The 22,434-nt window shown below is 44.5% G+C and overlaps 1 protein-coding gene across 11 annotated transcripts in view; it reads left to right on the top strand.

Annotated features, from left to right (window-relative positions):
* The window catches only part of Arhgap39 (Rho GTPase activating protein 39), a 92,583-nt gene that overhangs the window by 1,379 nt on the left and 68,770 nt on the right, over positions 1 to 22,434 (top strand). Inside the window, exon 1 of one of the 11 annotated variants that reach the window (XM_039079761.2) lies at positions 9,734 to 13,191. The exons of the other annotated variants lie outside the window; for them this stretch is intronic. The gene's annotated coding sequence lies outside the window, so the exon portion shown is untranslated. Of the gene's footprint in view, positions 1 to 9,733; positions 13,192 to 22,434 lie in introns of those variants that run through there. 11 annotated transcript variants of the gene reach the window in all.

Here is a 22,434-nt window from a genome sequence, read left to right as displayed (position 1 = left end):
GTGGTCTAACCAGCTGTCTTGAGGAGGCTGGAGCAGAGTGAAAATGAGTGCTGGTTCTGGAGCCAGACTGACCGCCCTTGAGTCATGACTCCTCCTTTACTGGCTTTGTGGTATTAAGTAAGGTCTCTTTGCCCTTTGGTTTCTTGGCTGTAAAATGGGTACACTAATAGTATTGGTCTCAGAATGCTGTTGTGAGGACTCTATGACTTAAGACTTGTAAAAATTTTCACACCTGGGAAGGTTGAGTATCAAGAATTGTTCTTGCTACTAAGTTGCAGGCTGTTAGGTATGGGTTGGATTGTGTGCTACAAAGTACATAAGCTAAGAGTGTGTGTGTGTGTGTGTGTGTGTGTGTGTGTGTGTTAAAATTGTAATTTTGTCTGGGTTTTGCTATGTACTCAGTCAGGTTTCAAACTCATGATCTTGTCTGACATGCACTGCCATGCTTGGCTCAAAATACTTTTGTGTGTGTGTGTGTGTGTGTGTGTGTGTGTGTGTGTGTATGTGTGTGTGTGTGTGTGTGTGTTTAATTATTTTCATTTTGTGTATGTGCTGGTGTGTGTTTAATTATTTTCATTTTGTGTATGTGCTGGTGTGTGTTTAATTATTTTCATTTTGTGTACGTGCCAGCACCGTCTTGTAGAGGTCAGAGGATAAATTTTAGGAGCTGTCTCTCACCCCTGACCATATAGATTGCAGGGATTAAACTCAGATCAAAGTGCCTTTACACACTGAGCCAGCTAGCTGGTTGGAAGAAAATCTTTCTAAAGAGAAAAGAACCAATTTTATACACTTAGATAAATTATTGCATAGAGTTGCTTTAAAAGAATTTTTGGTAAACAAGCATCTGATGAACTTCACAGAATGCCACAGTACAGACTGGGAGAGATGAGGTTGGTATTGCCAGAAAAAAGGGAGTATGCAGGCCTTGGGTAGTGAAGAGTCAGGCCTACAGTGCCAAACTTCAGTGTTAACCTTTGAATTAAGAAAGGTAACCTTATTAAAATATACGTTGACATCAAAGAGAAAATAAGTAAAAAAAAATGAGAGCCTGGTATTACCTGCGTGGTAACAGGCCTTGGTAAATTACTGGAAGAGGTTAAGACAGGCTTTAAACAGAGTGAGGGAAATTGCTGTGTTTTCCAAGGAGACAGTTTATCTAGTCATTACTTTCCCTCTTTATCTCACTTTACTCATGAAAGTGGTAAATCTTATTTATACTCTGATAGAAAAGTGAGGTCTTGAGACTTGTGGCAGTGAAAGTGAGAATGGTTTTTTGTTTGTTTGTTTGTTTTTAAGGACTTGGTGTCTAGCACTTTGGAGAAGAAAGTAGGAGAATTGAGACCAAACTGAGTTATATGAACCGCTTGAGTTATATGAGACCATGTCTTTAAACAAAAGAAAAAAGTAGTCCCATTTCATTCTGGCCTTTGCCATATGTGTGCTGGGGCAAAGAGCCATGGATTAGGAGTCACACACAACAGACTCACAGGTCCGTGCATGGTTTCACAGTCTGGCTATTGCAGCCTCTCCTTAGGTGTCTTGACTCCTTGATGCTGTTGAGAAAGGAAAAAAAAAATCCTCGAACTGTGTTCCTATGCTGAAACATCCAGTTTTACTAGCAAAACCCTTCTACTGGACCTTACAAACAATCCTCACAGTTGGCTTTTTGGGCACTGCATAAGGATGCCACAAAGCTTTGTTCATTGAAGTAGACTAGCTGTGCAGCCAGCCATGTACATACAGAGATAGAATGTGCTGGTTACCAGCTCACGACACCCTCTTCCCATGTTACCACATTTTCTACCTCCCCAGATAAAACCTTACCCTTAGGCATTGATCTCTGTGATTCTTGTGCCACCGTGTTCACTCTCTTGTTGGTCCCTTGAGTTGTCCCCAATTTCATGTCCCAGGTCTTCCCTGTGCCCTGTGACAGAGTCTGACCTGGACTTTGTCCTAGGGCAACTGTTACCATCCTCCTAGGAAATTTCTCCTCACCTGGCTTATAGCACTGCCCACGTCTGTCCCTACAGGGATCAGGACCTGAAACCCCGTGAGTAACATTTACTAGGTATGTCTTTTTGAACTCAAGCAGGTTAGCTATGCTGGCTGTCCTGTGGCTCTCTGGTGCCATAGTGACATAAGTGAGATTTGTTGGTATCTGTTGTGAGTTATAGTGATGTGTAATTCGCTCTCTGTTCATTGTTTCATGTAGAATGCATGTTAATCTTTTTACAGTGAATTCTAAGAGCCAGGCATCATCTGTTTTGTTCCTCTCAGTTGGCGTTTTGTGTGTATATGGTTTTGTGTGTGATGTGTGTATGTGTCTGTATGTAGTGTGTAAATCTGTGTGTTTGTGTGTGTATGTGTGTGTATTTGTGTGCTATGTGTATGTGTGGTATGTCTGTGTATGGTATGTGTGTGTAGTGTGCATATGTGTGTATGTGGTGCGTTTGTGTGTGGTATGTGTTGTCTATGTGGGTATTTGAGTATGTGTGTGGTATGTCTGTATGTATATCAGTGTGTGCGTTCTGTTTTTTGTTTCAGTGATACAGCTTTTTAACTTTTAGGCTTTCAGTGGAAAAGCATAATGATCAGTATTGGAAATATTTTCAATATTCTATGCAAGCACTCCACAAGCATTGCTTACTCATTACTTTTTATATTGAACAGCTAATCTATGTGTAATCACTTGGATGTATGTGGATTTTTTGGTCAAAAACATGGAGCTTGGAAAGGAGAGAGCCCAGGGTCGAGGATGTAGCTCAGCTGTAGAGTGTTTGCCTAATATGACAGGAGCCCAAGTTTTGGTTCCCTTACATTTCATAAAGCCGTGTGTGGTAGCACATGCCTGTAATCTCAATACTTTAGGGAAGTCGGAGGCAGGAGGATCATAGGTTCAGGGTTATCCAGTGTTAAATAGCATGTTAGAGGCCAAACCTGGGTTATATGATACACCATGTCAAATAGAGAAAAGAAATGAGAGGGCCAGAGAGATGGCTCGATTCTAAAGGCAGCTGCCACCAAACCTGCTGACCTGGATTTATCCTGTGTCCTACCTGGTGGAAGGAGAAAAAGGATTCTACAAAGTTGTCCTCTAACCTCTGTCTTTATGCCATACTTTGCACACACCCCTGTGGCCATTCACACCCCCCTATCTGTCTCTGTCTGTCTGTCTCTCTCTTTCTTTCTCTCTCTCCCTCTCTGTCACACACACACTCACAAAGTAATAACAACAGCAGCAGCAGCAGCAGCAGCAGCAGCAGCAGCAGCAGCAGCAGCAGCAGCAGCAGCAGCATTTCAAGGCTGGTGATGGCTCAGGAGGTAGAAGTGCCCACCACCAATCCTGATGACCCAAGTTCACTTCCCAGGACTCACATAGTGGAGGAGAGAACTGACTCCCGGAAGATGTCCTCTGCCTCCCACATGGGTGCCTTGGCATGCAATGTCCACACATGCATACAGAAAATAAATAAAATTGTCTGAGCAGTGGGAGTGCTACAGCAGTGGTCTTTAATCCCGGCATATGGAGGCAGAGGCAGGTGAATCTCTGTGAGTTCCAGGCCAGACAAGGATACATCATAAGACATCATCTCAAAGAAAACTGGAACTGGACTGGAGCGATGCTCAGTGGAGTGTTGACTGTTCTTCTAGGGGACCTGGGTTTGGTTCCCAGCACTCACATGGAGGCTAAGTGTCATCTGTGACTCCAGTTCCAGAGGACCCAATGCCCTCTTCTGACTTCTTTGGGCACAGCACTACACATACAGCATACACATACAGCATACACATACAGCATAGCTATGTATGCAGGGAAAACATCTACATATATAAAATAAAAATAACATTTCAAGTGTATAAGCAAACAACATCTACAATAGAAAGGCCAGGCTAGTTCTCTAGACAGATCAGAAGTTAAAATCTGTAAGTAGACACTTCCTATCTTCCCCTTCTTTTTTGTCTCTTTTGGCAATAAAGTTTTATTAATACCCAGCCAGACCTGTTTATTTTTCTATTGCTTTGGCTACTTTGGCTGCTCCTAGTTAACTGGGCCTTTCTGTTCTCTTACTTCCTGAAGTTTAAACTGTTCAATTTGGGTACATTTGCTTCATTTTTGCTTCCCAAAACTTAATTTTATTTAATAGTTTCAGACAGATAATGGGGAGGAAGTACCCAGGTGCTTGGTGAAACCTCCTGGTTTCTTGTGGAAGCTTGGGCTTAGTTCCCTGCAGTAAAGCGTAAGGCCAGTCTTGGAAGGCTATGGCCCAGGGTCTGCAAACATGGCTCTGTCCTGAGCTTCATTCTTAATCTCTCCCAGATCTTCCATCTGACCCCCCTTTGGTCATGAGGGATGTGTGTCTGTGTGTGTGTCTGTCTGTCTGTGTCTGTATGTCTGTGTTTTTGTCTGTGTCTGTGTCTGTGTGTCTGTCTGTGTCTGTGTATGTGCATTCACAGAACTTTGATCCCTGGGACCCACACGGTGGAAGGAGAAAACCAAAACTTGTCTTCTGATCTGTACTTGCTGTATAGCATGCACACAAAGGCGGGTGCACATGCACATATACACATTAAATAAATGTAACAAAAAAATAACAGCACATTTACACAGAAGGTGGGCACGATAGTCACAGTAGCTAAAGGTGAGACAACTCATAATATCATCAACAGACAGATGGACAAAATGTGATAGATTCATACCAAGCAGTATTATTGGCAAATAAAAAGAAGCGAGTTACTGACTCCTGTTATAGCGTACATAAACTTTGAAAATACTATGCCAAGCCGGGAGTGGTGGCCCATGGCTTTAATCCCAGCACTTGGAAGGCAGTGATGCTCACCTTTGCAGGTGAGTGTCTGTGAGGTTGAAGCCAGCCTGGTCTACAGAGTGAGCTCCAGGATAGCCAGGGCTACATAGTGAGATTGTTTCAAAGAAGAAGAAGAGGGGAGGAGCAGACTGTGCCTAATGAGAGAGACCAGACATGGGAATGATTTTATTTATTTATTTATTTATTTATTTACTTACTTACTTACTTACTTATTTATTTGCTTCTTTGCAATAGGTTTTTGCTATATAGTCTAGGCTAACCTTAAACTCAAGATCTCTTGCCTCAGTCTCCTGAGTGCTGAGATTTGGTTTTCTGAGATTACATTACTATGAAATGTCTAATGTAGGCAAATCCAGAGAGAAAGCAGTCTAGTGGTTACTGAGGGCTAGGGAATGGCAGAGACATGGGGTTTTTAGGGTAATGCAAGTGTCCTGAAATTGACCAGTGAAGGGTTTTAGATACCTTTGAATATACTAAAATTACACACTTCTAAATGGGTGGCTCGTGTAGTATGTGAACTCTATCTCATTGGAGGGGTTAAAAACAAGAATGACTAGGATTTTTCAGGGAAACATCTCACAGTTGGGGATCAAAAAGGCTCTGATATAGTCTGGGGTTGTGTTGAGGCAGAGTCTGCGATGTTTGCTCAGTGCAGTCTGGGTGCAAAGCCTGGAGTTACACTCCATTTCGGGTTACTTCCTGACCACTGTCCTGTCTGCTGCTCAGGGTCGTAAGGCAGAGTGTGGGTGAGGGCCAACAGAACACTTCTGTCCTCTTAAGGGAGCAGTGTGCAGTAGTGGCCGAGTAAAGAGTGGGGGTACAGCTGCCAGCCAGGTGCGGACATGACTGTGACAGCCCCTCCCTGCTGCTTCAGTCTTTACCATCTCCTCCCACCGCACCTCCACCCACCCCAAGTCCTCTGCTATTCCCTGGGACTTGGTGGAGGGCATTTTCTCAGCTGTCAGGATTGTACTCTGAGCCACACACAAGTTCCCTCAGCCCACAGACCTCTTGCTATTAAGGCATCAGATTGCGTGCTACCTGTGTTATTAGTTAAGGTAAAGTAAATTCTAGAACTGTGCGTGTTGTTTTCTATTGATTTGCAGTGATGCTGACCTTTTGTTTTATATTTAGTATTTGATTGTGTTCTGAAATCCTTGGATTTTTTAGCTGGGAGTACTAGAAGCAGCTCTGATCTATAAAGGTGAAAGGACAATGCTGTGGATTACAGAAATTCTCCTGTGGGTTCTCTGTAGGGATGCACATCTGCCTGAGGTGTCTCCTAGAAAAGTACAGGGCTCCCTGCCCAAGGCCGCTCTCTGGCTAAGGCTAGTCCTTCTCAATTGTTGGGGCACAGTCTTAGTGTCGGGTTCTGCTGCTAGGCCTGCTTTTACTCCAGTCTTTCTTGACACCTGATGTGTACCAGCAGCTTGATGCTCAAGTGCCCAGAGGTGAAGGAGACAGTCCAGGTCTCTGTTGGGCACACAGAATTGAATTATGCTCCCAGTCTGTGGGTGGCATGAAGCAATAGCCTGACATACTCATAGGAGGCATTTGTTGCCTACGGGTTGCAGACTTTAGGCTGGTGTATACCGGATGGTGGCCTTGTTACAGAGGGATGTTGGCGGCTGAGGAGGAGCTGTTTAGCGGCCCCGGAAGAGCATACCTTAGGTGGAGGGAAGGAGCCAGAATCATGAGGTTCCAGCCCAGCAGCTTCTGTGTGGAGTCAGGGCGGAGGAAGCAGGTATTTGGGACCTTGCTTACACCTCACAGAACTGAGACCGTCTCCTGAGGGGAGTCCATCTCCACCTTATCTCCAGTGTGGAGTCAGTGCACAGATAATCAGAGGCAAGGGTTTGGCAGATTGCCAGCCTCAGCTTTATCTACTCACTTCATTTGTGTGAAATATTAGAACTTAGTGAAGTTACTGTGTGTCCTTGGTCAGTGCATTTTAAATGATAAATTGTTTTCAAAATCCACGTTGGTTGCCGGCTTTGCGGAACCAACTGGAAAGTGCTGTCAGTGGCTCTCAGAGCTAATGTAGTGGCCTTTGGGCTGTGGCCCTGACAGAAGTGACCAAGCCGTACTTTACACTGAGCAGGCAGGGTCCTTTTCTCCCTCTCTTTTAAAAGATTGATTTACTTTCATTTTGTGTATATGAACATTTGTACATGTGCCTGCATGTATATATGGGCACCGTGTGCATGCCTGCTGGTGCTCTTGGAGGCCAGAAGAAGGCGTCAGATCCACAAGAATTAGAGAGTTGCAGGGTGGTTGTGAACTGACATGGGTGCTGGAAAGCATTCTTAGGTCCTCTGGAAGAGTAACAGAAGCTCTTAACCACTGAGCCATCTCTCCAGACCCCTAGGTAGGTTCTTAAAGAGAACCAACATTGTGTATTCACAGGTAGGAATTAGCACTTGCTTACTATACGGAAATCTTTGCCTGGCGTTAACAAGCTTAGCTGCTGCTCCAGGGGGTGGAGGTGCACACCTTTAATCCCAGCCCAGCACTTGGGAGACAGAGGCAATCAAATCTCTGAGTTGGTGGCTAGAACTAATCTCCTAGGAGTGAGACCAAATATAGAGGCTGGGTGTGGGGAGTTACTCATGTGGTAGATAGCACTGGAGAATTATCCTGAAGGACCCAGGAGTTGACTGGTGATGCCAGTTAGCCTGCACTGAAATGCGAAGCATCACCCAGGCTGCTGTGTTAGGAATGAGTCTGGGGACTACCAGGAAGCATGGAAATAGTTTAGCTGTGTTGATGGGACAGGCAAGACATTGACAGAAGCTGGTGAGGGGCTGCATCGCACTTCCCAGTGTGCTATAACACGTCTGAGAACACCATTCCTTTCTGCTGCTCACTAGGCCCTGTGACAAAGACAGACTACATACTGTGCATTGACCCATTGATGGACACTGGAGTCCATTTGTTTGCTTCCATTTGCTGGTGATTATGTAAATGCTACTAATCCTTTATACTTGTGGTTGAGTTTTTATATAAACACATGTTTTCAGTTCTTTTGGTTATATACATAGAAGTAGAATTGCTAAATGTTAATTCTTTGTGTATTTTTGAGGAAATGCCAAGTCTTTTAAATTAGTTTCCCCATTTTACATTGCCCTCCAGCAACATATAAAAGTTTCAATTATTTTTACTTTATTTATTTATTTATTTATTTATTTATTTGTTATTTATATTTAAGGTAGGGTTTAATGTAGCCCAGGCTGGCTTCAAACCTGTTGTATAGCAGAGGATGAACTTGAGCTCTAATTCTCCTGATTTTACCCCTCCGCCCCTGAGCCTTTTTGTTCTCCAGTGCCAAGGATCAAATCCATGGCATGTGTCAGGTACCTGTTATACTCCTGAGCTATACTCCTTGTCCATTCTTCAGTCGGTTGTCTTTACTATAGAACTGTATGTATAAATTCCTGCTCAAATATATGATGTACAGATACTTTTCACTATGTGTGTATGATGTATGTGTGTTATACACTTTATGTATGTGTGAGATATGTAAGATGTGTGTACCTGTGTATATGTGTGTCTGTATGTTTGTATATGTGTGCATATGTGTGTGGTGTGTGTTTGTGTGTGCATGAGAAAGAGAGAGGAAGAGAGAGACAGACAGAAAGCTCTAGGTTGATGATGTATGGTGTATGGTGGCCCTCTGGATGCTGAGGCCAGGGGTTTGCTTGAAACTCAAGACTCTAACAGATGCATAGTGAGTTCAAGGCCAGTCTGAAATACATGACAAAACTCTGTGTCAAAAAACAAAATAACAGGAATTTTACTCCTGTGTTTTCTTCTAAGAGTTGTATGGTTTTAGTTCATGTCCTGATTTTTTAGTTTTTTGAGACAGAGTTTCTCTCTTGGCTATGGCTGTCCTAGAACTGGCCCTGTAGATCAGGCTGGTTTTGAATGCCTCTGCCTCCTGAGTGCTGAGACCAGAGGTGTGTGCCAGCCCAGCTATGCACGGACAATCTTTTGTTTACATGTTGCTTTGTATGTTATATATGCAGCTAGGTGTTCGATCCATTTAAGTTATTTTTTATTTATGTGTTGAGGGAGGGTGAAACAAGGTCTTGTTTAGCCAAAGCTGGCCTTAGACTCACTGTGTAGCTGAGGCCTGTCTTGAACTCCTGATCCTTTTACCTCTTCCTCTTGAGTGCCAGGAAGACATACATGTACCACAATGGCTGGCAGAGTTAATTTTTTATAGATTGCAAAATCAGGGCCTAACTTTATTCTTTTGTGTGTGGCTACCTTTTCCAGCTTCATTTGTTGGAAAAACTTCCTTTTTCCATTGATCTGTCTTGGCATCCTTGTCAAGAATCACCTGACTGTAGATAGAGGTTTTATTTTTCCTGGCTGTTATCCCTCTGGCATTCTGTGTGTCCCCATGACTGTGCTGTGTTTTGACGTCTGTAGTGTAGCAGTCAGCTTCCTAGTCAGGAGGCCTGCGTCTGTTACTTCCTCTTTTCCCAGACTGTTTTAGCAATTCTGGGTCTTAGAATTTTCATGGGACCTTCCGGGTCAGTCAGGCCATTTTTTCAAATCACACGAGATTGGCTTCAGCAGGAACTGTTGTTTTATATAGTCTGGGGTGTTGAAATTTTACAGTGGATAGTGTCTCAGTCTGTGAACTTAGGGTCTCTTAGGATTATTTAGGTCTCTTGATTTATTTCAACAGTGTTTGACAGTTCCCATTGTACAATTTTTATATCATGGTTAAATTTATTCCCAAATATTCCTTTTGACAGTATATATTGTTTTCCTAATTTTTTTTTTTTTTTGGTTCTTTTTTTTTTTTTTTTCGGAGCTGGGGACCGAACCCAGGGCCTTGCGCTTCCTAGGTAAGCGCTCTACCACTGAGCTAAATCCCCAGCCCCTTGTTTTCCTAATTTTATTTTTAGGTTTTCCATTCCAAGTGAACCTCTTAAAAGTTTTTCTTTTTGTGTGTGTGTGTCTGTGATCATGTATGTGTGAGTGCATGTGTGTTTGTCTGTGATCATGTATGTGTGAGTGCATGTGTGTTTGTAATCATGTATGTGTGAGTGCATGTGTGTTTGTCTGTGATTATGTATGTGTGAGTGCATGTGTGTTTGTCTGTGATCATGTATGTATGTGTGAGTGCATGTGTGCACTGAGGCTGGAGGACAACTTCAAGTGTTATTCCTCAGGTGGTGGCATCCACCTTTTTTCTTTCAATCTTTTTATTTTGTGGGTGTGAGTGTTTTGCCTTCATATATTATGTGCACTGCTTGTGTGCCTGATTTGGTGGGGGGAGGCTGAACCAGGGGTTATGCATGGTTGTGAGCCACTGAGTGGGTGCAGAGAATAGAACTGCACCAAGGTCCTCTGCAAGAGCAACTTGTGCTGTTAACTGCTGAGCTATCCTTCCAGCTTCCCCTTTTAAAAAACGAATTTCAGTTAGCTTGCCAGTACTGAGTTCACAAAGTGTGGGCTACCACACTTGATCTTTTTTTTTTTTTTTTAAACGTAGGTTCCAGAAGCTAAACTCAAATATTCATGGTTGCAAGGCAAGCGTTTTATCAATTGTTTCATCAATCAGTCTCTAGGTATTTCTTTTTAATATTAATGTTTGAGCAAATGTGCAAAGCATTAAAGAGAAGACCAGCAAGATGGTCGGTGGGTAAAGGCACCTGTTGCCTGTCTGAGCATGGTGGAGGAAGGAGACTCCAGCTAGTTTTACCTGGATCTTCACAACGCACACCAAGACTGAAAGTCTTCTCTCCTTATATCTTAACTGTCCAGGTCCCTCCATGGTAGCAGCTGTCTGTCTGTCTTCAATCCTCATTATCATAGTAGGAATACTTTATATTTAGCATGCATGTACATGGATATAGATGTATGTGCTTTTTCTCCTTTTGATTAATAGTTCTAAATGAAAAATAATGTTCACTTAAGATGTTTTGTTTCTAAAATTTTTTGTGCATGCATTAATGAAAATCCATTTTTAGCGGCTGGAGGAATGGCTCAGTGGTTAAAAGTACTGTCTGCTCTTGCTGTAGGACCTAGGTTCAATTCCTAGCACCCACATAATGGCTCACAACCAGCTGTAACTCCAGTACCAGGGGATCCAGTGCTTTCTTCTGGCTTCTGTGGATCTTGTATACACATGGTACACAGAAATACATGCAGGCAAAACACACACATGCATAAATTGATAGAAAGAATGCATTTTGAAAAAATGAGTAAATAAATCTGATTTCTAACCTTTATTTTGCAAGTTTTCAGGAATTTAATAATTCAATAACTTTTTCTTTTCCATTGGTGAGGAGGTTTTAAGGGGAATGGGATGGCTGTTATGGAGTAGGGGTGATGATATATGCTTATAATCCCAACATTGATTAGGCCAGCTGGGGCTACATAAACCCTATCTCAAAAATGTAGGTGGGGTTATAAATGTGATTTCCCAGGAGCACAGCACTTGTGCAGGGGCTGTACACATGACTCCCCAGGAGCATGGTACTCTTGGAAGGGCTTGAACATTGCTTTGTCAGAAGATGCTGTCAATGTATGAAGAGTCTAGAAAGATACTTTAAAACACTGCATATCACTATTGCAATCTGATTTATATATTCTACATGCTGTTCTGGACATACATTAGGTTTTATATACTCTACCCTGAACAGGTTTTGTGGTTAGGGCTTCTGACCTATGACTGTAAAAGGTTGTGACACTCAGGTCCCACACAGCTAATTAGAAGAACTTGTATTCAAGTGCCAAGTGTCATGCGGCCAGAGCTTTCCCTTCTCACCACACTCATCTCGAGCCACTTGTTCCCTCCCTGGCCCCGGGCATGAATGGCTGTGTGGCTGCTGAGTGAGGGCTGACCACCCGTGCTTTCTGTGTTTCCTGTGGTTCGGGTGATGTGCCCGACTGGCAGACACACACCGTGGAGGAGAGCTGGAGTTAGGTGTCCTCACTCACAGAGAACATGAATTGAATAGAACTGGAGCTGGGGAGAGCTTAGCAGCTGGGCAGGAGGAACTCTTCCTGAGAGAACCCTAGCAAAGCCCACAGCTACAGCTGGCCTCCGATGGCAGAGAGTATGAAGGCAGCATGGACTAGGGCTCCACCAGTGTGCTAGTGGTGGAGGGTGGGATTTTGAAATCCATAGATGATGACGATGATGATGACGATGATGGTGTGTGTGTGTGTGTGTGTGTGTGTGTAGGCCATAGGTCAGTTTCATGTCATTCCTCAGGTGCCTGATGAGGTTAGGCTGGCTGGCCCATGAACCCCAGAGATCTGCCTGTCTCTGCCACACCTTTGTTTTTTAATTTTCTTTTTAAGAATGTTTTGTTATGTGTATGAGTGGGTCTTTTCTGAGTGTGTGACTGGGTAGGTACCATGTGAATAATGTCTGATGTCTGTGAAAACCAGAAGAGGGTATTGGAGCCTCTGAAACAAGTTACAAAAGGTTGTGAACTGTGTGGTTGTTGGGAATCAAACCTGGGCCCTCTAGAAGAGCAAACAGTGCTCTTAACAGCTGAGCCATCTCTCCAGCTCATTTTTCAAACACAAGTTTTAAGGTTCAAATTCAAGTCTTCGTTTTTTGTATGACAAGTACTTTACCAACTAAATTATCTCCTGAAAAGAGTTAGGGGTGGGGGGGAGGAGGCGATATGCCTGGCAAATAACGGAAAGGAGGGAGTAGTCCACCCTAGATAACAGGATAGAAGGGATAACCTGGGCTGGCAGTAGAGAGGGCAGACTGAGCCACAGTGGCTGTGCTCGGATCTGTGCTGTGAGGTAGATGGGAAGCAGCCGTTGGTCAGCGTCAGAGCTGCTGCTGATCAGAGATATAAAGGAGAGGAGCAAAGCATGCTGGAATGTTTTTAAGGGAAGACAGGGTAGAAGCTACAGGCGGACAGTGAAAGTATTTTTTTTTAAAGAATGCTTGATGCAGAGGGGCAGAATTCCAAGAGGGAGAGAAATGGTAGAATAGAAGAGAGTGTTGCTGAAGCTCCTGTGGGAAGTGAGTAGGTAGAGCTGTGGGCTGGCCACTCAGCTTATGAGAGCTCTTGATGAAGAGTAAGAAGGTCAGAGAGGATCTTCAGGCATAGAAAGAATGCCTGGTGGTGGTGGTGGCACACACCTTCACCAGAAGCACAGAAGCAGGCCGATCTCTTGAGTATGAGGCTAGCTGGTCTACAGAGAGAAAAGTATGAGAAGGGCAGGCAGGGAAAGACTCTCAAGCAGCTCAGGCATGAGCGAGATTGGGGCTTGGAAGGGGATGCAGACTGTTCAGTTCCTTTTCCTGTGGTTGTATTTAACTGCAGAAACAGAGCAGACAGGGGAGCTCGATTAGCCAAGGCCACTGTTCTGACATGTAAGTATGCCAGGGGTCTAGGCACCATGAGGAAGACTTGGGCTTCATTTGTGCTGTCCAGGCTGGAGGGTCATGTTTAGGAGGTGTAGGGTTGGTGGGGTTTTACTTGCAGAGCTTTGGGGAGGTGGATGTGGGGTGAGAGATGGAGTGTTTGACCAGCCATAGTTGTGCAGGATCAATGATGGTGGCAAGACCCCCCCCCCCGCCCTGCCCCACACACACACACACACACACACACACACACACACACACACACACACACACACACACGATTTGTACTGTGGTTTGATGTTACCCCCATCCCCACCCCATCTCTGAAACATTGTTTTATTGTAGCTCTGGCTGACCTAGAGCTCACTATGTAGACTAACCCGTCTCAAATTCACAGCTTCACCTGTTTTTGCCTCCCCCGATTTCTGGAATTAAAGACCCGGGCGCTTTTATGCTCAGCCCTGCAGTTTGGATCTTGAGTGTCCTACAAGGCTCTTATGTAAAGGCTTGCCTCGCAGTGGCATTATTGGAAGGGGAGACCTTTAGCAAGTAAGATCCTTATGTCTTGAAAGGTGGTTGTGGGACTGTGACTCATCTAGTCCTTCTCTTCCGATTTCTGGCTTCTGGTAGGAGCAGTTTGCTCTGACACACATCCTACCATTGCCTTCTGGCATCCCCACTGGAGACTTAAAGCAATAGTCCGTTTTTCTAGAATCATACACCCCCTAGTATAGCCTCAGACTCACAGGGATCTAGCCCTCTGCCTCCTGAATGCTGCTGGGATAAAAGGCACTACCGTGCCAGGCTTCTCTTGTTCTTAACCTTTGTGTGTTTGAGTGTGGGCACATGCACCACAACATGCATGCTGAGGTCAGAAAGCCCTCTGGTTTCCTTCGTGCTTTCCACCTTGTTTGCGAGACAGGGTCTTTGTTTGCTGATGTATATACCAGGTTAACTAGTCCATTCAGGGTTGTAGAATCTCCTGTCTGTTTCCGTCTGGAATCTGGATCACTGGCATTGAAGGTGTATGCTACTGCATCCAGCTTTATATGGGTTCTCATGCCTGTGTGACTAGCACTTTACCCACTGAATCATCTCCCCAGCCCTCAATAATCCTCTGCCCCTGTAAGTTCATGATAATTGGGTAGTTCATTTTAGTGATAGAAAACTAAAACTTTCTCATTTGTAAAGGTGATGCTGAGAGCCCCTGCACCTCCACGGGATGAGGTATGGTATACATGGTAGGTCAGTGTCATTTCAGGGTCTGTCTGAGTAGAGGATCCTGTTTCCAAGGTGCTACTGGCATACATTGCATTGAAGATGGGTTGCAGGATCTTGGGCAGTTGCCCTGAGCATAAACAGTGAAGGGCGTCAGTCTTTCTGTGTCTGGACACAAAGGCAGATTAGTTGGAGATGGAATTTGAACTATTATGTAGCCTTGCCTGTCCTGGAACTCAGTATGTAGACCAGGCTGGCCTAGAACTCACTGAGATCCACTTGCCTCTGCCTCTGAGTGCTGGGATTAAAGGCGTCCACACCACCGAGCTCAGTAACACATTCATGTGTATCTAGGGAATGCTACTGTTGCACATGAAGGTCTGTACATAGACTTTTCCTGTAAGGAACACAGGACCACAGTGATGGTTGTTGTTGTTGTTGCTGTTGGAATCCTCATCCGTGTTAGGCCTCTGCTGCCTTATGGGATGATTGGCTATTTCTATTTTCCTTTCCTTCCCAGTAGATAAAGCTTAAAAGATGTATGAATTATTCAAGACGTGGGCTGAGGAAGGGAAAGAATTGCTGCTTTGAGCATTGGTGACAAAGCTCTGAGGAGTCCTGGGAGTGGTCTGTGGGAAGATGAGCCAGAGGAAGGCGAAGGGCTGAGAGGTCATCGGTCACTGCGGGCAAGTGCAGGTGCACACACTGCTGTTGTGCTTTCGTTCTTCCTCTGGCTGTACTCTGGCTTGTCCTGTAGCTTGGAGGCTGGAGGCCAGCCTTTGACCCAGATGAAGGGTGGACCCTCCCATTCCAGTCATCACATCTGGAGTATAGACAGACTGATTGACGGTGCTCATTTTCCCATCAGTCCTTGATAGTTTATCACACAGCTCTCCTGCTTAAAATGCTTTAGTGGCCTCTTCATAGAATAACATTTACAATCTCGTTTTTAAAAAAGATTTATTTTGGGGTTGGGGATTTAGCTCAGCGGTAGAGCGCTTGCCTAGCGAGCGCAAGGCCCTGGGTTCGGTCCCCAGCTCCGAAAAAAAAAAAAAAAAAAGAAAAAAAAAGATTTATTTTTATTTCATCTGTGTGGATGTTTTGCTTGCATATGTCTGTGTACCACATGTGTCCATTGCCCTTGAAGGTCAGAAGAGGGCATCAGATCTGCTAGAACTAGAGTTACATTTAGTTATGAGCTGCCATGCGGGTTCTGTGAATCAAACCGGCAGAGCATGGCTGAAGCTCTTAACTGCTGAACCATCTCTCCAGCCCCCAGCTCTATAATCTGCACATCCCCTCCAAGGTTTCTTTTCTTTTTTTTTTTTTCTTTTTTTCAGAGCTGGGGACTGAACCCAGGGCCTTGTGCTTGCTAGGCAAGCGCTCTACCACTGAGCTAAATCCCCAACCCCCCCTCCAAGGTTTCTAAGCTCTACAGTAGCACTTGGGTACAACCTTCCTTTCCAGGCACTGGTCCCTCCCCATCAGTCTCTAAAAGTCCCTTCCTTCAGAGTCTGACCATCTTCTCAGTCAGGGTCCTAGCCTGGAGCTGAGGTCGGTCCTTACTGAACTCAGTGCAGATCTTTCCTGCCATGCTTCTCCAAAGGATACACTCCTTCTACAGAAGTTAGAAGAATTTGTAATTATCTATTTACCCCTTATTCATCCCCTCACTCTTATTTAAGGACATAGGTCAGGCTGGTTTTATTCACCAGTTTCTGCTCAGAGCCTGGTATGAGCACAACAAAATTTTATTTAAAATCTGTGTATTTTTATTGAATGCGTGTGGGTGTTTTACTTGCGTGTTGTCTGGGTACCATGTGAATGCTGCGTCCCTGGAGACCAGAAGAGGCATTGGATCCTCTAAAGCTGGAGTTAAAGCCAGTGAATGCAGGCGACCAAACTCTAATCCTCCACAAGAACAAGTGTTCCTGACCATTGAGCTATCTCTCCAGTCTCCACGAGAAATATCTCTTACATGAATTAACAAATGCATAAGTAGGAAAAAGTACTGGGGGATTTGATGAGCCACTGAAAATGTAAGAATTACCACTCACGGGGTTGGGGATTTAGCTCAGTGGTAGAGTGCTTGCCTAGCAAGCGCAAGGCCCTGGGTTCAATCCCCAGCTCCGAAAAAAAGAAAAGAAAAAAAAAAAAAAAAAGAATTACCACTCACTACTGCTCTATATAATCAAAATGGTGGAAATAGGTCAAGGCTATCTGGATTACATGGAACCATGTTTCAAAAAATCAGGAAAGAGAGGGAAAGTGGAAGAGGAGAGGAGAGGAGAGGAGTGAGAAGAACAGCACAGCTGTGTCTGAGATTTATTTTTCTAGAATGTTCTAAGTGGGCACAGAATTATGGATTGGACGTTCTGTTTGGCATTGGGAAGGCCGGTGCATTACATTCACAGTGCCAAGTTTTCTCCCCTCACTTTTTACAAACGATTTTTATTAGCTATATGTGCCTTTATCTGTCTATGAGTCCTGGTGCCTATGGCGGCCAGAAGAGGACACAGGTCTCCTGGGGCCGGGGTTCCAGTTAGTTGTGAGGTGCCGGACAGGAGTGCTGAGAATGGAGCTCCAGTTCTCTGCAGCAGCACTGCATGCTGTTGCTCTCTTAGCTCTCCCTCCCCAGCCCCGCCCCCTACCAGTGTGATTGATAGCCACGAGCCCTGGCATTGGCTTCCTGCTTGTTGTTCACCAAATGTCTTGTATCCTTAGCCTTTATCAGACTTGGAAGAACTTTTACCTTTGCTTGCTTTACTATAGTCCCTAGCCTTTGTTTAGGAGGGAAATTAACTCTTTACATTGCCTCTTGGGCCCCCAGGCGCTGACTGCGGATCTTCTTGGTATTTTCCGATGTATTTGTGCAGTGTCTTTTGCAGCCTGCATACTTGGGGCTCCTCTTAAGTATTCTGGTTTCATCTAGTGGCCAACTCTGAGCTCAGAGTAGTTCCCTTAGGACTAGAGGTCTGCACGTGCCTCTCTGTGTGTCTTTCCTGTTTTAGAGACTCTAGTCCGGGGCCTGTGAGATGGCTCTGCAGAAAAAGGTGCTTTCCACCAAGCCTGATAGCCCACATGATGGAAAGAGTGAGCTCACAATTAATTTAGAAAGACCCCCTAGTCTTGTGCTGCCTGTATTCGGTGAACTCCTTGGAAGTCATAGTCCTGACAAGCTTTGGCTTCCTACCAGCATGGGAATGGTTCTTAGATTTTTAGATCAACTTCTGCATCAGAGACATTAGCTATAGATTCACCAAGAAGGAAGAGACCTGCTCTGGTTTTCTGAGTCTCTCTCTTTGGTGGTAGGCATTTTGGTGGGTGAGTGTGATTCAGAGCAGACAAGTTCTGGGCTATGGTGGGAGGCGTTAGGTTGGGTAGTGCCCTTTGAAGGGGCTCCTCCCTTTGATGTAGCAGCTCTTTTTGAGCAGATGAGGCTCAGGCCTAGTGTGGTACTTTATCTTGTAGCTATCTGTAGGGTCTGTAAGTCCCTGGTAATGTGTGTATGCTTTCTGTTTTTGTTGTTCCTGCTAAACTTTTTATATACAAGTCTTCTATATTTTGATTTGCATATTTGTTTATGAGTGTTTTGCCTTTGTGTATGTATGTGCACTACACTCATGGCTGGTGCTGTAGAGGTCAGGAGAGGGCATCACATACTTCAAAACTACAGTTACAGACCGCTGTGAGCTGCTGTGTGTTTGCTTGCAATGGAACCTGGCTCTTCTAGAAGAGCAGCAAGTACCCTCAACACTGAGCTATTTCTCCTGTTCATGATTTATTTTTTGAGACAGTCTTTGTAGCCCAAGCTAACCTACAACTTAATATGTAGCCTAGGCTAGCCTTGAACTTCGATGATCCTCTTGCCTCAGCCTTCTGAGTACAGTATCACAGCTGTAAGCCACTTCACGTGGCTTTGTAATTCCTTTCACCTTGGTTTCCACTTGTCTGTAACTGGGTTTTCATTTTAGCCATACATGAAAATCACTCGGGAAAACTAAAAAATTGACCACTATGGGGGAAAAACACAAGAGCTCAAGCTTACAACTGTGCTGACTTAGATGTCATCCTCTTAGTGTCAGAGAGCGGGTGTCATCCTCCCAGTGTCCCTGCTGTGGGCAGCTCTCAGGTGGATTATCCATTCATTGGTAGCCTCTGAATGACATGACAGTTTTAAAGCTGTAAATGGGGAAAGCTTAACTTTTTGTGTTTGCTTTCACATAGCAGCTTACCCTGGCCAAACTGTGGGTACATGTCCTGTTGTGGTTTGGGTCTCCCCTCTGACTCAGGGCTCTTGGCACCTTGTGCTGCTTTCTCCTCTCTGCTGGTTCCTCAGAGACATCTGTTTTCTTGGATTCTATTTTATGCTTCCTTGGGCCGCAGTTGCTTCCTGTTGGGATACAGAAAGTTCTCGCTACATCACTGCTCCTTTTATCCCCTTCCCTAGGCGGCCCTTCACAGACCTGGAGAGCTTACGTGGCCTAGGAAAGTGGCCTTCTTGGTGATTTCTCTGAGACTCTCATCTGAGACCCCAATGCTGCCTGCTCCTTACCTCTCTGTCCGTCAGACTTGCTGCAGATCACCTAGCCTTGCAGAAACAGTCCAGGACAGGGAAGGCTGAGTGCACAGGCTCCTACTTCCTTCTCATATGTTTAGCTCTTTGCCAGACCCCATTTCTAAGCCATGCAATGGTGAAGTGACAAAGGCTGTCTTCTTCTTCCTTTTCTCCTGACTGAGGAACTTTGAGTAGCTAAAGGCTTCCTGCTCTCTGGGCTGGGCGACTTCCTTGATTTTTTAGCATGCAATCTGGCCTTGGATTTCAGGGATCCCCAGAAGATGCTATGGTATTTTTCTTGTCTTCATATCTCTCTGTGTGTGTGTGTGTGTGTGTGTGTGTGTGTGTGCATGCATGAGCGCGCATGTGTATGCATGTATGGGAGATGTATTCATCTCTGCATGTGTATGTGAAGGACAGAAATCTGTTAGTGGTCTTTATTCTCTCCACCTTTAAAAAATGTTTTAAATTGTTATTTTGTGAATGTGTGCACGTGTGTGTGTGTATGCACGCGCGCGCGTGTGTGTGTGCGTGGATGCGTGTGTGTGTGTGTGTGTGCCCTGACACCTGTGCAGAGGTTAGAGTACAGCTTTCAGGAGTTGGTGTTCTCCTTCTACCCTGCAGGTCCTTCCAGACTGGGGTAAGTACCGTTACCCACTAAGCTGGTCACTGCAGCACCCCCCGGCCCACACCTTACTTTTTGAGACAGACTCTGTCGGTGAGTCTGCAGCTTACTGATCTGGCCCGACTGACTGGCTGGTGAGCCCTCAGGATCTGTCTGCATGCATGTACCTGGGGCTGCGGTTACAGGCATATGGCACTGCATCTGGCTTGTATGTGGGTTCTAGGAACCTAAACTCAGGTCATCATGTTCATAGTTTGATAATTCTGTTCCTGAAGACACATAAGAGTATTCACTCTAACAAACAAAATACTATTCCACCAAAGTTCATCCTGGAGAACCATTGCATTTATTGAATTACTTAGGTTGAGGGCTTCTTACAGGAGTGTGAGGAACAGCATGGTGGCTGCACTGGGAGATCGTGCACTGCTTGGACGATGGCTTTCCTATACTTGTAAAGGGGTGTACTCCTTTCAGTTAACGTTCTCCAGCTGTATACTTGAGCACTTCCTGAGACCTTGTAATTAGGGCAAGACTGCATACAAATGGCTGCCCGAGGGGCTAGAATCTCAGGTGGGGTCCAAGGCCACTTATTACTGTCTGTTCTGTTAACTAGCCCTTGACAAAGGAGGAAGACTACGTACTACACTTGTGTTGCAGATGCTCAACCCACTGAGCCGCCTCCCATCTTCACTGCTCTCCTGGCTGCATCCTGTCTCCTTAGTGTGCTGGCCTCTGTGGGCAGTGTTTTGTGTAATCTAAGGAGCTGGGATTCACATAGTGAACAACTGGCCCAGGAACCTCCAGCCCTTCTTCAGAAAGCACATCTGGGTTTGGGAACAGTTTTATCTATAGGACAAGTCACATGTTTCTTTCATGTCTCCAGTACCTACCTTAGAACTTTTCTATTGCTGTGTAAAACACCATGACCAAGGTAACATATGAAGTGTTTAATTTGATACATGGTCTCAGAGGATTGAGAGTCCATAGCAGCAGAGTGAAGGAACAGCTGAACACTCGAATCTTTCTCTCTCTCTCACATCCTAGTCTCGACCCACATCCATAAAGCAGGGAGTGGATACTAGGAACTTTAGGAGCCTTTTGAAACTTCAAAGCCCACCCCCAGAAACATCCTCCAACAAGGCTTCACCTCCTCACCTTTTCCAAACACTTCAGTCAACTAGAGACCAGATACTAAAACAGACGAGCTTAGTGCTGGACAGTGGTGGTGCGCACCTTTAATCTCAGCACTGCTGAGGCAGAGGCAGGCAGAGCTCTGAGTTCGAGAGCAGCCTGGTCTACAGAGTGAGTTGCAGGATAGGCAGGATAGAGAGCTCCTGAAAGAGCAGGAAATGCTCTCAACCACTGAGCCATCTCTCCAACCTCACCTTCGCACCTTTTTGTTTGTTAATTTGTTTTTGTTTGTTTTTTTTTTGTTTGGTTTTGTTTTGTTTTTTTTGAAACATGGTTTCTCTGTGTATCCTTGGCTGTCCTGGAACTCACACTATAGACCTGGCTGGCCTCGAACTCACAGAGATCTGTCTTCTGTCTCCCCAGTGCTGGGTTTAAAGGCTTGTACCACTACCGCTGGTATCTTCTTTTCTTTTCTTTCTTTTTTTAAAGCATTCTTTTTTTTTTCTTTTTTTTTTCCCCCGGAGCTGGGGACCGAACCCAGGGCCTTATGCTTGCTAGGCAAGCGCCCTACCACTGAGCTAAATCCCTAACCCCTCTTTCTTTTTTTTTTTTTTAAAGCAAGTATTTCTTTCTTTTTTTAAGATTTTATTTATTTATTTGATGTATGTGATACACTGACATTCTAAAGACACACCTGAAGAGGGAATCAGATCCCATTACAGATGGTTGTGAGCCACCATGTGGTTGCCGGGAATTGAACTCAGGACCTCTGGAAGAGCAGTCAGTGCTCTTAACCACTGAGCCATCTCTCCAGCCCTCTTTTTATTTTTTTTTTAAAGATTTATTCATTTATTATATACAAGTACACTGTAGCTGTCTTCAGACACACCAGAAGAGGGTATCAGATCCCATTACAGATGGTTGTGAGCCACCATGTGGTTGCTGGAAATTGAACTCAGGACCTCTGGAAGAACAGTCAGTGCTCTTAACTGCTGAGCCATCTCTCCAGTCCCTCTTTTTATTTTATTTTATTTTTTTATTTTTTTAAAGGAAGTGTTGACCTCAGGACAAGACCCCACCCAACATAGCTTTATTTATTTATTTTTAAAGATTTATTTATTTATATGTAAGTACACTGTCTTCATCCACACCAGAAGAGGGCATCAGATCTCATTACAGATGGTTGTAAGCCACCATGTGGTTGCTGGGATTTGAACTCAGGGCATCTGAAAGAGCAGTCAGTGCTCTTAACTGCTGAGCCATCTCTCCAGCCCCTCTTTTTATTTTTTTTAATGGTGCATTTTGAAGCTTAAAGTTTTAAATTTCCATTAATTTTACATTTTTTTCTCTCAAGTGCCTTAAGTGTTGTAACTTGAGAAAACTTGGTTCTTCCTAACATTGAGTGCTAGTTTCTGTCTCAGTTTAAAGATTGGGGATCCTATGGTGGCCACAGGGTCATGGGGGTAGAAGACTGAGGGAACCATGTCTCTGTGTTTCTGCTTTTTAAATGCAGAAGTGTTTAAATAGGAATTGAGAAAGAACACAGAATAATTGATAGCATATACTTTCTGGGAAGGAGGAAGATATTTGCATAAGAGTTCTTCTGGCTATTGTAGGAAGTTGCCACAGATTTTTTTTTTTTTTTTTTTAAAGCTGGGGACCGAACCCAGGGCTTTGCGCTTCCTAGGTAAGCGCTCTACCACTGAGCTAAATCCCCAGC

Source organism: Rattus norvegicus, chromosome 7, assembly GCF_036323735.1.
Source record: "Rattus norvegicus strain BN/NHsdMcwi chromosome 7, GRCr8, whole genome shotgun sequence".
Classification (NCBI taxonomy): Eukaryota; Metazoa; Chordata; class Mammalia; order Rodentia; family Muridae; genus Rattus; species Rattus norvegicus.
Note: the sequence above shows the minus strand (reverse complement) of the source record. Positions and strands in the feature narration are given on the sequence as shown.